Genomic DNA, 17,917 nt, shown 5'->3' with positions numbered 1-17,917 from the left:
CAACATTATGTCAACAGACAACATTATGGAGAGATCCAGAATGAACCTAACCCTCACATAAATGTGAAACTGAACTTACACATGCTTTTATTATTGCTTCATGCTCTAATTAGGTTAAAAAAGGAGATCTCTGAGTACTGAAGTCAGAATTTACTGAATAGTGTTAATGTCTACTAGCCAAACACAAACCTCTCAAGCCAACATCTGAGTCATGATAGTCTTTCTCAGCCTATTGTCTATTAAGAGTTTTAGACATTTTCAATTAAAGCCTTAATTTTTCCTGTAGACTTCAACATGCATGGCCCAAACAACACTGTCTCTGAGGTAGATTCTGATTCATATTTTGGAACTCCTTTTTCAACTTCACCTTGGCCAATATTTTGATACTGATAGGCAAATTTCTTTAACAGAGCCTCTGCTGTGAGGGCACCAGGATCAGTAGTATCTACTGGCTTGGACTTTATATCTTGCTCTGGCCTCTTTCCTGCCCAAAGCTTCATACTGTTCATAACTTAAAGGATCTTTTGCATATTTAGCTTGTTGGGTTTCTTTGTTATCCAAAGTCTTTTCAGCATTGGCTTTTTTCTCACCTTTCTCTTTAATCAAATCAATGACAAATAGAATTTGGTGGGCACCCATGGTGGGTGGGAGCAGTAGAGATGATGGGGGAAGGGATGCTACTGTGGTAGCATCTAAGTCACTTGCAGTGAGACTTCGCTGCTCTTGCAGGGTGACAGCTTTGTCAGTCTGTGCTTGGAGAGGTGCAAGTTCATTTTCAAGTGCACTGACCTGCAGGGCTTCCTTATTTGCAGCTGCTGTATCTTCAGCTGTGCCTCTTCCCAAGACAAGTTTGTTACAGAAATCTGCCTGCTCGGGGACTTTGCAAAGAAAGAAAGGCCATCTCTGAAGGGGTGGCCTTGACCTGACTTCTGTCCGTAGTCTTGTTGACCATTCCCCTTCTTCTTTGGCTGCCATCCAATGTCATCAAAAGATGCCACTGTACCCTTTTCTGTGCTGTTTGGCTGGTTAGCTAAAACTGAACTTTTGGACACTGAATCAGAGATAAATTACTACTGATCTTGCTTACGATACTTTGAGATGAACCATCTGGCTTCCCAGACCAAAGTGCAATTTGCATGCTTACTCCAACTTGAAAACCTATCCTAATCAGAGGCTTATTCCAGCCAAGCATTTAGATGGCAAAGTTGTTAGTAAAATGGTGCAGTGTTATCTGTGGCACAATCTACACCCCAGACACCATCCTTGGCTCTAGCCCTGGCCACCACTGCTTGAAGGCAGATGACCAAATGGCCCAACCGCAGGTGTCAGCTCCACCTCCACCCTAATGGGATTTGATGCTCTTATTTCCCTGCCTTCTGCAAAGATATAATAGAACCTGCTTCCTGCACACATGTTCTCACTCTCTTGCAGCCTATTGCGCTTCCCCAACCCAAAAATAAAGCTTTCTCTTAACTCCAGTGTTCAGGGTGTTTTGTGGTGGCCTTAGATCACTGCCTTGACTCGGCTCCAGGCTCTCCCATTGACCTTGCACTCCCAACAGGGACCTGAGATGCTTTGGGATCCTGGATTTATGCCAGTCACAAAACACACCCCTGGACGTCCTCCCACGCCACTGAATGTTCTGTGGGCTCCATCCACACATCAGCCTTTCAAAATCCTGAGGTAAGGTGGGTAATGGGGAATTCTCTCACAGCAACCTCTACCATGGGTTGTGGTTTTGCTCTGCTTCATCTCAAAGTTTTTGTACCAGGCACCATAACCTCCAACAGGCTTTCTGCCTTCCAAGAGCCTCCTGCCTCCTTCCATGGGCTTTACACCTTTCCACGGACTCTACTCCTGGGGCCCCAGTGTGTGCATGGGTGATGACCCCCACTCTCTGTTCCTGTACCCTCCCCCATCAACTGGCTGTGATCTTGGGGACCCCCAATATCCACCAGTCCAACACTGCGGCTCACCATGGGAACTGCTCCGTCCCCCATGCCATCCAACCCTCCTCTCAATTGTCTCCAACCTCAACAACCAGTCCACATTTGATCCTGACACTATCCAAGATCTTTATCAATTCTGTGAGCATTCAGGAAAGTGGAAGAAAATCTCCTATGTCTAAGCTTTCTCCTATCTCAGCTCTAAACCTCTTCTGACTCAAGTTCTCTTAACTTCCAAAGCTCTCACTAAAAATCCAAACCCCTCTCTTTATGTCCACCGCTCCAGCTTTTACTGTCTTGCTCAGTGTATCCTCCCCCTCCTGCCTGGGAATTCCAATCTTACCTCAGAACTAGCCCTTGTCCAAAGTCTACTCCCCTGTCCTTATCTATGGTCTTCTCTGACACCCTCCTCCAAGAGAAGCAAAGGCAAATTTGGGAAGGGGCCCTATCTCCAAGCCTTCACCCTCTGTCCCTCATCCTCCAACTGGTCTTTGCCCCTCCCCTTCTTGTTCCAATTTTATCATAAGAATAGCAAGGAAGTGGCAATTCCATCCTTCTAAGCTCCCAGTTTACTGCAAAACAAATTAGGTATTCCACCCTTTTGATGGCTCTTTTGTTTCATCGTGAGCAAGCCAGATAGAATAATCAGGTCTTTTAATGGGCTTTGTTCCTACCTTGTAACTGAATATCTCACCAGGTCTCCTCAATTCCTACAAACACCTGGTCCCATTAGTGAGCATTTTCTAGATATATCTCTCCCAACCTATATGAAATAATGATCAAGATCCCTGGCCCTTCAAACCAGCAGACTCACTGGGTTAATTATTATTTCCAGACATATCTCCTTTTCCCTAATTGTTCTTACCCTGTCACCTATCAAATTCTCCTCTTTAAAAATCTCTCTCTAGAACCAGAGCTGTGGCATAGCAGTAAAGCTGCCAACTACAGTGCTGGCATCCCACATGGGCGCCAGTTTGAGTCCTGGCTGCTCCACTTCCAATCCAGCTTTCTGCTCTGGCCTGGGAAAGCAGAAAGTACCCCAAGTTCTTGGGTCCCTGCACCCATGTGGGAGGACCAGAAGAAGCTCCTGGCTCCTGGCTTCTGATCGCACAGCTCCAGCCATTGTGGCCTGTCTGGGAGCTGCCTGAACTTTTGTTTCAGAGCCAATCCCAAGTGACTGACTGTTGACTAGGGTATCATCACTGGCCTAAAGTGTTCTTTGGGTAAAAAGGAAAGTAGACTCAAATTCAATTAAAATCTAAAAAGATAGCTTTGGTAAATAACAATCTTGTGCATGAACATTTGATTCAGCTGTAGCTTGACATTGGGTTTTGAACAACCCTGACAATGGTCACGCCATTTTAACTACCCCAGCACCATCTTAGGGAACTCTAGTAAAACATTCCCTGGAAATTGGGCCGAAACCATAAGTCAAGGGCAGGCAGCTGCGGTGGTTTGAGATAATGGCGCCAGATAAAGGCATGGGAAGCACCCAACCGCGCCCCTTATCTGTGGGTCCTGGCAGACGGCAAAAGTATGCAAGGTATTTTCTGCATGCCCCCACCCCATTGTCTTATTGAAACCCTGTAACCACGCCTTTTTCTGCTTCTGTATCCCGCGCTTCTGCTATCTCCCAGGTATATAAGCGCCCCCCAGACACTACTACGCATGCCTCTCTCCTGCCTCCCGTTGAGTTGGGTCTGGAGACGACGTCCGCGAGCGCTCGTGAAATAAAGCCGCCTCTTGCATTTGCATCGTCTGGTCTGAGGATTTTTGAGTCTGGGGTCGCAATCTAAAGGGCCCAGCGGGGATTAGGGTCCTTCAGTTTAAAGGAATTGCTCTCTTTGAATCTAGGAAGATCACTGCCTTTAAAAATATTACTTTGTAACTTAGCAATCTTGTTTTGAATTTTTTTTAGTGTGTTTCTGATGAAACAACAATGGGTAATCAGTTCTCGTTATAGCTCCTAAGGTGGATTTTGCAGTCTCTGGTTTAATGTCACTAATTTATAGCTAGAGTGTTATAAAAGGAGTAGAATTCCATGTGAATGCAATTTTGACCTCAATTCAGGTGTAATTGCTAAATGTAAACTAGGTAAAGGCAAATGAGATAAATGTGTCTAAATGTAAATACTGGTACTCTTTTTTTTTTTTTTTGACAGGCAGTTAGAGAGAGAGAGAGAGAGAGAGAGAGAGAGAGGAAGGTCTTCTTTTTTCTGTTGGTTCACTCCCCAAGTGGCCACTACGGCCCTCATGCTGCGCCAATCCGAAGCCAGGAGCTAGGTGCTTTCTCCTGGTCTCCCATGCCGGTGCAGGGCCCAAGCACTTGGGCCATCCTCCACTGCCTTCCCGCGCCACAGCAGAGAGCTGGACTGGAAGAAGACCAACTGGGACAGAATCCGGCACCCCAACCGGGACTACAACCTGGGGTGCCAGTGCCACAGGCGGAGGATTAGCCAAGTGAGCCACGGCACTGGCCAATACTGGTACTCTTAACACCTTATATTCTATAGAAAAACTATTGGGATTGCTAATGTTTTCATAAATTGTCCATGTAAAAATAGTTTAACACCAGTTAAAAGTAACTATGATTGGAATTCTATGTGTTATTTAGAAAATGTTTTCTTAATTTGGAGATTTCTAAAGGGTGATTTCTAAATGTAAAACAAAGAAATCAGCAGATGGAAAGCAAAAGCTGTTAGTCTATTTGACAGAACTAGAATCTGATCCTCTGTTAAAGCAACGAGGTTTTTGCAATGCATAAATGTTCGTCAGTATTTTAAATCATCTTACGAATCTGTTTACAACCTGCAGCATCACCTTTTGATAGTTTTGTCTATTTGCTGACTCTATCAATTTTCTAGCCAGCTCCAGTAAGCTATTCTCTCTTCTCTTGTTATGACTCTGTTAAAACTGTTCCACATTATGAGATATGATTCCATATACTAGCTCTTAATTTTAAGGTCTTGATCCTGATTTTTGGAATGACCAAAGGGGCACAGATTTTGTGTTCTGTTGAAGTAATCTATTAATGTCTCTGTTAAGTTCTAATTGTTTAAAAACAGCTGAGTTTTTATTAAGAGTTATGATTTGTTTGAATATATACTCATTCTAAAGCATGTGAGTTATCACTTTGTAACAATGACCAAATCTGGCTATATTATGTCATGATGTTAAGAGATCCTATTTATACTAGACATTTTAAACCTCCTTGGCATCCTTGACAAATGTTCAAAAAAAATCAAAGTTCCAAATTCCTTGGACTTTGAAATTTCCAGCTGGGTCTCTGGAAATATCAAAGGATGTGTCCCTCATCTTGTAGAGACACCAAGTAATCAGGCTATTTGGATTATATTACAGGAACTGTCAAGATGTGAAGTGCTGCTAAATTTTAAGTTATAATGTAAAATGCTATGGATGCAAACATCCAAAGATAAAAAGTCTAATGCTCTTGTGTTACCAGATGTGATGGTTACCTTAATGAGAAAAGCACAGAGGCCTAAAAGAGGCAAATGTTTTATAAAATCCACAGGTGCTTTCAAAAATATTGCATGGAGTGAGCAAGTGCCTCTTCTTATTGGCTAATGAGCTTATAATTTTAAAATATGGCTATTTAAAGTCTTTTGCCATCATATTTTGTGTTTCCCTCTAAACATTGGAAATCATATTTGCTGCTCATAAAACTGAAGCATTGTTGGTTCTGTGTTTAGCTGTCCTCCTATAGGTTCTGATGGACTTTTTCCAGTGACTTCTATTGTATTCAGTACTTCGGCATGGCTCTGTAAGCAGATGAAGCCAATAATGCACTACAGGTTCCAACTGAGAGAAAGTATGGTTAATTGAGGTTACTAAGAGCAGAAAGTAATTTGAATCAATTGGCAGTTGAAAAAACAGTTAAGGGGCAGGCACTTGTGGCATAGCAGGTAAAGCCTCTGCCTGCAGAGCTGGCATTTCATACGGGTGCTGGTTTGAGTCCTGGCTCCTCCACTTCCCATACGCCTCTCTGCTATGGCCTGGGAAAGCAGTAGATGGTCCCTAGTCCTTGGGCCCTTGCGCCTGCATGGGAAGCCCGGAAGAAGCTCCTGGCTCCTGGCTTTGGATGGGGGCAACTCTAGCTGATGCAGCCAGTTGGGGAGTGAACCAGCAGATGGAAGACCTTTCTCTGTCTATGATTCTCCTTCTCTCTCTGTGTAACTCTGACTTTCAAATAAATAAATCTTTTTTAAAAAGTTAACATTTTAAGAAGCTATTATTGAAACTGATTTATTTTTCTATTTGTATGTTATGCTATATGTGTATACATATTGTATGTCTACATGGGAAAATTTATTAAGAACTCTATTTTAATTGGCTTATAGATAAAAGATTGCTCATAAATTTAAACTACTAAAACTAATGGAAGATACATTTTCGTTCATGTGACCTGAATCTCTGTATCAGATGTTTTCAATTTGTTGGTAGAAAGAAACTAAAAACATGTTTAAGTAATTTACATGTTTGTGCTTGATTTTGCTGCTCAAACAAGTTACACTGTACTAGATATTTAAGACATGTTTACAAATAGATTTGTTTTCTTAAAATTTATAGAAGGCATCAGTCCTTCTGGTAAATGTTTCATAAGTTGTTATTTAATGGTTGAGTTGCTTACTAATTTTTCATTTGTTATTGTTATTATTGTCAGCAAGTGATCCTCAAAGGCTGATTTGTTCCCTCATTTCTCTATTCTCTTCAAGATGGGGCACTGATTCTATAATGAAGGCCTCTTCAGGATGTACAGTTGTATCCTCAGGCCTTATAAAAGGAATGGCTAACATTTTCTATACTAATAGCATAGCCAAAAGGAGAGCTTAAATTATAATTTCCCAGCTAGATTTACTTTGCCATGGGCACAGGAAACAGGCAAAACCTCCCTTTCAGACTAAAGGAAGGGAGAGAAAAGTTTTACTCATAACATCAAATTTTATATGTAAGATGATCATCATGTTTGATGTTAAAGTGAGGACATAGCTTTCTTCATGGACATTATCAGTCTCACAGATAAACCACTATCAGAGCATGCTTATGACTATAGACTTCTAGTTTAGGCCACCAAAGATTAGAGATGGGACTTGAGCACCCACTTGGCTTGCATCCTCTGGTCTGCTTTAACAAAAACCAGGAGGAAGAGAAAGCTAGGCATCAGAAGCAATGTAAAGACAAGTGGAAGGCCAATGAATGGCTGCTTTACACAGTGAACTGCCATCAAGGAGACCAACAGGCCTGTCCACTGCAGTGGCTTTCAATGTGGAAAGCCTGGGCTTCAGCAGAAATCAGCTTATGAAGAGCCCCGGCAGCTCTATCAGCCAAGAGTTGGATCACTGGAAATGGAACTGCCCTGGAGTTGAAAGATGCCCAGGTCAGAGCCACAGATCTTGTTTTCAGCTCTAAGCTGAAAAGCCCTTCACTTGGCCTAGATTCCAGAGTAATCACTGCTGCCGTGGGGATGGCCAAGTAGGGTCAGTAACATTGCAGGCAGAACTGTAAATTTCCTGTTTGAGATGCCACCTGCTTTTCCATGGCCAGCTCTCTTCCCAGGACAGCTAGGTAATGGAAGCCAGCAAGGTGCCTTCCCCAAGGAGGTTCACACCTCCCTTAGGATGTATTGCGTGTGAAGATATAGCTAGGCCTGGGCTTCATTTCTGGCAAGGCCTTAAAGCCCATCTAATTATTATCAGCCCCTTCTGTCAGTTTCTATTTGCCTCTCTTTTAGAAAACTTATTCATGGTTCAGATAGCTACTCTCTTAGCTCCTCTAATAATGACTCTGTCCTTTGTTCTAGACCCTGTCTAGCCCACTTGGGGCCTCATTCCTTTGTAATATAGCTTCTACTCTTACATCAATGGCTCTACACCCAACACGTGTGTATTAATTCCTCTTTCCCAAATAATGTTGTAAGACTGCTCAGAATTTTTCTACAGATGAACTCCTCTACCCACAAGAGACGAGAGGTCCTTCTTCCAGTCTTGGTTGGGATTAGCTTTGTAGTCTCTCTCCTCAGTAGTGACCTCAGGAACAGCTTTGGGCCACAACGTTATCTCAACCAACTGACTCTAAAACAACTCCAACAGTTACAAGAAGAGGTCACTAGATCCACTGAGACCTCAGCTGATGCCATCTGAGGTCTCCAAAGCCATATCACTTCACTAATAGGCATGATACTATGGAACAGACGGGCCTTACCAGTGCTGTTATTATGACAACCGATCAGTCCAGGTAAAACCACATCTATCAAACAGTCTTCGCTAGGGTCCAGAGATACTCCCCCCCCCATTTCCTCTCCTCTATGAAATCCTCTTTTTACTTGGTTAATGTCACTCTTAGGACCATTGGCTGCCATTCTCACCCTGGCTTTTATACTATCTTGTCTGTTTATGTGTTTATTGGGGGTAATAATGGAAAGAGCCAAAGCCTTCACCAACCAGGTAGTCAACCAAATGCTGCTACAGGGATATACTTGGCTCCCCACCCAGGAGATTATGGCTTGAGATATCGCTTTATGATAGCAGAGAGTAACTCATTGCTCCTAAGTTAGCAGGAAGTAGCTCTAAAGACAGATCATTGTCCCGCCACCCCTCCTAGATTTTTGGAGCTGATGTAATTCCATACAACACTTGCTTTATAAAAAACAAAAGGAGGGAATTTTAGTAAAATGGTGCAGTCTCATCTGTGGCATGATCTATGCCCTGGACACCATCCTCAGCTCTAGCCTCCACTGCCATTGCTAGAAGCCAGGTGACCAAATGGCCCAACCGCAGATGTAAACTCCACCTCCCCATTTCCCTGCCCCCTGCAAAGGTATAATAGGACCTGCTTCCTGCACACTTGCTCTCTCTCCAGATTGCTCTTTCTTCTTCACCCTCTCTCTCTGTTAATCTCTCAGACCCCCTCTCGTTCTTCCTCGCCCCTTCCCTCAGTCCTGTCAGATATCTCCCATCAATACACTCTTTCCCTTTACTCCAATGTTTGCTGTGTTTTGTGGTGGCCTTACATCGGTGCCATGGCTGGGATCCAGGCTCACCCTCCGACCTTGCTCTTTCCCCAAAGACCAAAGTGCAGTTTGCATGCTTACTCTAACTTGTTGAAAACCTATCTTAATCAGGGGCTTAATCCAGCTGAGCATTTAGATGGCAAAGTCTCCCCAAATTTGCATTTCAAGTATTTCAGTCATGCATAAAAGCATATGATCCATAAAGTACACTGGGCTCTGTAGCAGTCAGCAGGCTTTCTTGTTTTAACAAAACCACTTACTAAACAATTGCATTTTTCTACGTGCCCTCCTATCAGTTCTTATCAACCTCACAACCAAATGATTAAGTAATTCAGGGTGTGCGGAGTTGCATGTGAGTGTCTGAGGTGCCTGTGATGCTGCTCTTGTGTGCACAAAGTTGTAACCTTTCTTCAAGTAGAGTAAATTTGGTTTTGGGGAGGCTGGTGTGCCTTCTGAGTTTAATTAGAAAACCTGGGTCTGGTCTTTGTGATCTTGTACTTGCAAGCTTTTAAGTCAGAACCATATTTCAATACTTTAAATTTGAATTCACATGCCTGTCCACACGTGGCCTCATCAGTGCCTTCCACAAGGGATGTTTCTTACTTATCTTGAAGTCATTTCAGTTTGCAACCTCTAATTAGGTGTTATTCCAGCAGTAACTTGTGAAAAAGTTTCTTCAACCTGGGTCTAAGTCTTTTGCCTCCCAATTGCTGAATTTTTTCTGTATGAAAGTTACTTTCCAGGTAATTCCAATAAAAAAAATCAATGTACTTTTATGTTACTAAATTAAGACTGTTTACCCTTAGTTCTAAACTAGAGTTTTGTTCCTCTAATGTAATAACTGTGTTTTGTTTCTGCATGGATGCCTCTTCTAAACTCTCATAAGTGTTCACCCACTATAATCTTAGGTACATTTTTTTTCTCTTTGACAAAGTCACTACCACCAAATAATAATGTAATCAACATTGTTGGCATAAACAGCAACAGTATTTTGTAACAGGGAGGTCTCTTAATCAGTTTACTTTTCCTCCATGCCACCTGACTCAAACAGAACTTCTACAAGGTTAATTACTGACACTGAGAGTGAAGAGCTTTATAAGTTCAACCAGAAATATGATTCCACATCACAGGTTATGTGTGCAATTCATTTGTGGATGCTAGCTTGGTAGATCTAGATTAAAGTATGCCATTGCTTATGTATTTCATACCGTATGCATTAATGGAGTGATCTCATCTCAAGAACATGCAATACAATTTAAAAATATTACTGGAGTTTATGTTTTATCACCTTCATCAAGGCTGCTTATGATTAAAGTTTTAAAAATTTCAAGGATTTTGCCCTTTGTGTGGTAATGAAATTACAAATTGATGCCATGAATCTTTGAACCACCAGTCAAAATCCCAGTGTCTCTAATCAGTTACAGGTAAGATGGAATGGAGAGGTTAGAATCATCTCAGTGCTTCCCAGAACACTCCTTTCAAAGTGAAAACTACACATTGCTAAGAAAATACTGGTTTTTTATTTAGTTGTCTCTCTATATCTCTGATGCATAAGCCACATAATTTATCATTTCACCACAGTAATTGGATGTTTTTATGTTTATTGGGATCTCCCAACCATACCATCGATCATGTATCATTTTCCCATGAATTCAGTATTGAAGTTAATTTAAAAATATCTGTATATACATATATATCCCCATATAATATCATATATTAATTTCTGTGCATGTAAAATTCATAAAAATAGAGACCAACAATTTTTAAAAATATTTTTTATTTATTTATTTGAGAGGTAGAGTTACAGACAGAGAGAGGGAGAGACAGAGAGAAAGGTCTTCCATCCAATGGTTCATTCCCCAAATGGCCACAATGGCCAGAGGTTGGCTGATCTGAGGCTAAGAGCAAGAAGCTTCTTCCAGGTTTCCCACACAGGTGCAGGGGCCCAAGGATCTGGGCCATCTTCTACTGCTTTCCCAGGCCATAGCAGAGAGCTGGATTGGAAGAGGAGCAGCTGGAACTCGAACTGGCACCCTTATGAGATTCCAGCACTGCAGGCAAAGGCTTAGCTCACTATACCAACAGTGCTGGCCCAAGACTAACAATTTTTTTTTTTTTTTGACAGGCAGAGTGGACAGTAGGGGCAGAGAGAGAGAGAAAGGTCTTCCTTCCTTTTTGCCGTTGGTTCACCCTCCAATGGCCGCCGCGGTAGGCGCGCTGCGGCCGGCGCACCGCGCTGATCTGATGGCAGGAGCCAGGTGCTTCTCCTGGTCTCCCATGGGGTGCAGGGCCCAAGGACTTGGGCCATCCTCCACTGCACTCCCTGGCCACAGCAGAGAGCTGGCCTGGAAGAGGGGCAACCGGGACAGGATCGGTGCCCCGACCGGGACTAGAACCCGGTGTGCCGGCGCCGCAAGGCGGAGGATTAGCCTACTGAGCCGCGGCGCCGGCCAAGACTAACAATTTTTAAAAAAAAACTGTGATGCTACCACTAAGAGAAAATGGCCATAAGTACATTTTATTGTATCAATTCATGTGCTCTGTAAACAAACTTAGGCTAGATCGAACAATGTGGATAAATTCATCTTGAAGCCATGCTAGCTGCACACCATACCGGAGAGCATGTTTCCTGCACAGCATCCTATGATTCCCTCAGAGAGCTCTGCTTCATGAGACAGCCTAGCGATCCTGGTGGCTCCCTTCCCATGGTTCTGCCAGCACCACCTGCAGCCACAACCAGGGAGGAAAACACAAGAAGAATCACCCTCTCTCTTCTAGGATTCGTCTTGGAAGTCACCAGTTCCTGTTACTCACGGCTTGTTGGGGAGCATGATCCCCTCGACCTGTTTTTCTTCAAGACTGGGAAATACAAGTGAACAAATGGTACGTAATGAGAGCCAAGAATCCACCGCTCTCTAGAAGTAGTTGATTTTAACAAAATTGGTTTGATGATCTACGAGGTGTTGATGAATAACTTGAAAATAGCATAGTACCCCAAGGCATACTTCCCTACTTTATTTCCATTGTTAGATTTATTCACAATCCTGCTCATATTCTCCCCATCTTAATACTACAGTCAACAGTAGCTGATGAATTTTTCCTGGTATAACTTGCACTGCATGCTTCTGGATGTTTCCTGAATGGTTTCCGTGAGTTACAGTGGAAACTGCTCTCTGGCCAATATTCCGAGACCTTGATTACTATGCTCCCTTGGCTGCCATATTGCATGCCTCTGTATAACCTAATTGAGAAAGCTGTTGTTAGAGAAGAATAGTTGCCTTCCATTTATAGTTTCCACTGGAATGGATTTCCCCATATATCCCCAATAATAGGAAAGGAGATCTTTCTCTACTTAAACTGACTAAGTTGGTAAATGTGGATAGAATAAATATTTTGCCTTGTGTTTTTGGCTCAGTTCTGCCATGTTTTCCTCTTGGAAGCCAGTGCTCTTCCCTGCGGCAACTCTCATTTCCAGGTGAGCTGGGGATACCCCTCACCCATCTATCCATGGCTGTGAGCATACTTTTCTGAGCCTGGTAGCTTCTTCTACAGACATTCCCACATGGGAGGCCTTCTCTAAGGGATGATTTGAGTATAGAGAAGTGGTGTTGCAGATGTAGGAGGAAATCCAGGATATATGAAATACTTAAAATCTGTTCATTTTATATAAATTTTAAAAATTTAAAATAAAGAAAAAGATTTAAGTCCTATCTTGGTCTGCTCATCTAATTCTTGGCATGATCTTCTACACACCCCTGAGATGATCTTGTATCCTCCAAGATTTCACCGAGCATCTCTGGTGCTGCTTCATAATTCATATTCCCTCTCAATCTCATTAGTATGTCCTGCAAAGTAATCATTGCCTCCTCCTAAAACTAGTACTAGAGCAGACCAAAATTCTCAAATCTTCTGTAATTAGCAATTTTGGGTAGGGAGTTAGTATCTACCTTGGTGCAAATAAATTTTATTTTCTGGGTTATAAGCCTTTGCAATCATCTCCAAATCAATGTTTAAAAATTATCTGCTTAATGGGGAAAGAAAAACTGATACAGATGCTTGACTTACTTAAGATTAACTTCAATTAATATGCATTTACCTGTGAAAACAGGCCTACATTATTAAGAAACTTAATTACATTATTCATATTATAGTTAAATATTTTAGAATTGGTGCATGTGCTGTTATTGCCATTTTGTGCTGAAAATATGAACAAAAGAAAGTAACATGATATGTTTGCCTCAATGACTTAAGTTATTGAAACAGAAAATTCATTTTAAGAAAAAAATAAGAATCATTTTTCCTTTTTCTGCTAGATGCTACATATTTTGCTGAAGGCTCTGTTGTGTGATTTCACACACTTGCTGAAATCAGCAAAATAAAACTTTTAATAATTAATTTTACATGCATGATTAAAGAAATTGAGTTCTACAAACCTATAGATTCTGAAAATTAATGAACTGCAGTAAAAGTATGCTTTGCAAGAATGAAAACCTTAAAACAGAGAAGTAGTAAAACACAAATAGGATTTTCTAACAAGGTTGTTTTCTGAGAATTCCTAGAGGTTTTCAAGATGCTGTTCAATAATTCTGTTGAAAAATAAATGGAACTTGTTATCAAAAATTTTTATTATACCCTCTCATTTGCAGGTGAGCAGAAAACTCACTGATTTTCATTCTCACCATTATTGAAAGTAAGATAAATATGTTCTATTTTTGAACTACTTACTTAATTTAAATAAAATCAAATATAAACATGTAAATATTAACAATGTATTTTTCATAGATGCTCTTATTTTTCCCTTCTAAATGATCAATTTTATCATAGTCAGGTTGATTTATATATATTCTTCCATTTTTCCCTATCCTACATCTCTAGAGTGATAGAGGCCCATAAAACACAGTTGATACTAGGATCTGCATGTTTCATATGAAACCTTTGAGTCCGATTGCTTATTTCGATACTGTATAATAGCTCAGATAGGTAATTAGCACTGATGAAGTGCATGCGCCAATTTCTTAGTTCTTGCTACATGACCTTTCCAGATACCTCCAGTTATCTGTGGAGCTCTGATAGAATCGATTGCTTACTTCTTTGCACCCTCTGCTTGGTTGTAAACTACCAAATCCAACTCTATTTCTAACAGAAAAGGAATTTATTGGCAAAGTCAGTTAATTCAGCCGAGATCTTGTTACAGTTTACTATCATGCTACTTGATTAACTCTGGACTCCTACCACCATGGACCTTGATCCCACAAAAGCATGGGAAGTAGTCCTTGATGTGCCCATACCTTAATAATCTCTCAAATTCAGATTATCAAAAGAAATGTCAGACTGACTTATTTAGGCTGTCTGTTTATTGCTGTAGCTACCAATGAATAAAAAGAAATAAGCTTGCTCTGGGTGACCCTGGTAGGAGAGTCTTATACACACAATATCTGGTCTCTGGTAATAGATATTCTTCCTTGAATTCTGTCAGAATCTTTTGTTCCCATTATTATGGAACTCATGGTATAAATTATAAACTTAATATTCATCAACATATCCTATATAAATGACAGGACAGAAGCAGAAAAAATATTTCAATTTAAAATACACATGTGTTATATTGCATTAAATTATTGAGTCAATAGCAAAATCATGATTTTTGTAACTCATCTTCAGATCATGGAAAGTTTTACAGTATTCCTTTCCCACTGTGTTGTTCTCTGCACTTTCAGCTTTGCCCATGTAGATCGTCAGATTTCTCTGTCCAGCAAGGTGACATTAATTTATATTTCTAAGGGCTCTGAGGTTTTATGGTACTTCTGTCAGTACAAAGCTATTGTGGTTATCTTCTACAAACTTTTTTTTTTTAATTTTTGACAGGCAGAGTAGACAGTGAAAGGAACAGAGAGAAAGGTCTTCCTTTTCCATTGGTTCACCCCACAATGACTGCTGCGGCCGGCGCACTGCGCTGATCCAAAGCCCTGAGCCAGGTGCTTCTCCTGGTCTCCCATGCGGGTGCAGGGCCCAAGGATTTGGGCCATCTTCCACTGCACTCCTGGGCCACAGCAGAGAGCTGGACTGGAAGAGGGGCAACCGGGACAGAATCCAGCGCCCGACCGGGACTAGAACCCTGTGTGCCGGCGTCGCAGGTGGAGGATTAGCCTATTGAGCCACGGTGCCGGCCATCTTCTACCAACTTTCTAAACACTTAGAATAAGGTTGTATAAGAATTCTTTCAGAAAATTTCTTGGACTCCACCTTCTTTGCTGATCTTTATGTGGAGTGAGATCCTGTTCACCAATGCGTGTACACACACCTTGAGCTAATATAAAAGCACTCTGTATTATATTGTAGGCAGAGATCACAATGTCCTTTCATAGCGGTAGGCATGCCATTTGTAGGGTGATGTTGAAGCTCTGCTTTTCAGTAGGCAAGTTCTGTTTCTTCCTATTTTTGTCTGAGCTTGCCTGGTGATGTGCTTTGACAAATGCAATGTGGCAGAAATAATGGTTCGAGAATTTGGAGTTGAGGCTGTAAGAGGCTCTGAGACTGCTCTCACTTTCTTGCTATCATGAAGTCTGAACTTGCCTGCTGGAGATGCCATTTGGAAGAGAACCAAGATGCCCCGGCTGACAGCCAGCAGCAACCACCAGATACATTAACGAGGCTCTGTTAGAGGATTCAGTCCTATTGGGCTGCCAGATGAGTCGTTAGCAGGAGGTGCTCTGCTCCAGATCAGTGGAAGAACCACTCTGGTGACCTTACCTAAATTTCTGAGCCACTGAATTGTGCACAAATGAGACAGCTGCTCTTTTAAGCCAGTTTTCGTATGACTGTTTTGTACACAAAGAGGGGCCTGGCACTGACTTCCTCCTCATTGAGGTGCCTTCCTGTGACAGGCTCACAATGACTATTTCTGGGCCTCCCTACTTGACTACTGATTTGAGTGTAGAGAAGTGGTGTTGCAGAAGAAGGAGAAAATCTAGGATGCGCATCTCCTCTCTATACTTCTTCCTCTTGCAAAACAATCAGTCTACAAAGAACACATCTTTCTTCCAAACTGCTTTGGGTCACCAGTCTTGCTTGGCTAGTGTCCAACTGTGCCTGTCTTGGTGGCCACTGCTGTGATGGATTGAAGGCATCTGGGGAAACCTGAATGTGGGGCTCAGCTTGGTCCTGTGGTTCTTATACTCAGCTGCTAATTCAAACCTGGTCTGCATCAATAGTGAAGGTGATATATTGGTCTCTATGTACTTCTTATTTATCCAGTTGTTCAGAAACCAGGGGAAGGTTGGTTAAAAATAGTGGAGCTCATAAAGCTGCCACTTGCAGTGCTCGTATCCCATATTGGTGCCAGTTTGAGTCCCAGCTGCTCTACTTCTGATCCAGCTCTCTGCTATGGCCTGGGAAAGCAGTAGAAGATGGTTCAAGTCCTTGGGCCTCTGCACCTGTGTGGGAGACCCAGAGGAAGCTCCTGGCTCCTGGCCTCAGATCGGCACAGCTCCAGCCGTTGTGGCCAATTAGAGAGTGAACCAGCGGATGGAAGACCTCTCTCTCTCTCTGCCTCTCCTTCTCTCTCTGTGTAACTCTGATTTTCAAATAAATAAATAAATCTTTAAAATAAATATTAGAGCCCACTCAAAAACACCACCCCAAGCTAGAAGCTTTCTGAAAATGGTTATTGTTGGTACTGACTCAGTCTCACTGTATAGGATATGGGGAGAAAGCCATGGCCTCCTATAAAGATTATGCTTCCACGGGGTCAATGATGCTACTGTGGACAAACAGTGTACTGTAGCTCAGAGTACAGAAAGAGCTAAGGGGCCAGTACTGTGGCATATTAGGTTAAGCCTCTACCTGCAGTGCTGGCATCCCATATGGGCACCAGTTCGAGTCCCAGCTGTTCCTCTCCCTAACCAGCTCCCTACTATGACCTGGGAAAGCCCTGGAATATGGCTCAAGTGGGAGACCTGGAAGAAGCTCCTGGTTCCTGGCTTTGGATTGACCCAGTTCTGGCCATCGTGGCCATTTGGGGAGTGAGCCAGCTAATGCAAGATCTCTCTCTATCCCACATTCTCTCTGTAACTCTGTTTCTCAAATAAAATCCTTTAAAAAAAAGGAAGGACCCAAGTAAATATCTGCAGGTTATCTCTTTTAACCATGAGAGAGGATAATGAATATTTTTATTAATCATCCTGTTGATAGGAAAATATTTGTGTATGTGGAGGGGGGGCACTCCCCGAGACCCAGGTAAAAGTTGAGCAAGTTTGGGCAGGCTGAGACTTATGTAGTCATTATGAGTAAACTATCCAGGGTCCTGTCCCAGGGAGGAGAAACATCTCTGAGCTCTTTGTAACTTCTACTCCTCTTATGAATGACCCTTTAAGCAGCAGTGACCCTGAACCACAAGTCCCCATGTCCAAACTACTGAGCAGTGAGGTGACACAGGGAAAGGTGTGTTCCCACTCAAGGCTCTAGGAGGAAATTCATTCCAGTTGCAGCATGCTTGCCATAGTCACTCTACATCAAGACGTGTGTGTGTGTGTGTGTGTGTTTGTGGTATGTTCTGTGTTCTGATTTGTATGTGAACATATATAAAAGTTTAAAAAAATGCATGCTTTGGGGAGACAGACCTACAGCCTGTACATGAGAGAAAAGTGATTTCCTACTCTCCGCTTTGTGACATGGATTTGGTGATGTGTTGACGAGAATGCTGGACTTCCTGTAAGACTAGTAAGCACCCTTAGAGTAACAATTCCCAGGAGAGAAAATATTACTCGCTTGCAACAGGCAAACGCATACAGGAGGTTCTGTAGTATTAAATTTTATTTGATCTCATTTAAAAAATTTCAAATTGGTGAAATAGAACATGCCAAATATTCTTCTATGCCGTTCTGATAAGACTGAGTGATATGTTGTGTTCACTCGAGAAATACGGGCACAGATGTGGGAAAAGTTTA

The 17,917-nt window shown here is 42.1% G+C and overlaps 1 pseudogene; it reads right to left on the bottom strand.

The window, feature by feature from the left end:
- Positions 1–239: 239 nt before the first annotated feature.
- Positions 240–9,104, bottom strand: LOC133773498 (mitochondrial fission regulator 1-like; annotated as a pseudogene).
- Between the last annotated feature and the right edge of the window lie 8,813 nt (positions 9,105–17,917).

Source organism: Lepus europaeus, chromosome 14 (genome assembly GCF_033115175.1).
Source record: "Lepus europaeus isolate LE1 chromosome 14, mLepTim1.pri, whole genome shotgun sequence".
NCBI classification, from domain to species: Eukaryota; Metazoa; Chordata; class Mammalia; order Lagomorpha; family Leporidae; genus Lepus; species Lepus europaeus.
Note: the sequence above shows the minus strand (reverse complement) of the source record. Positions and strands in the feature narration are given on the sequence as shown.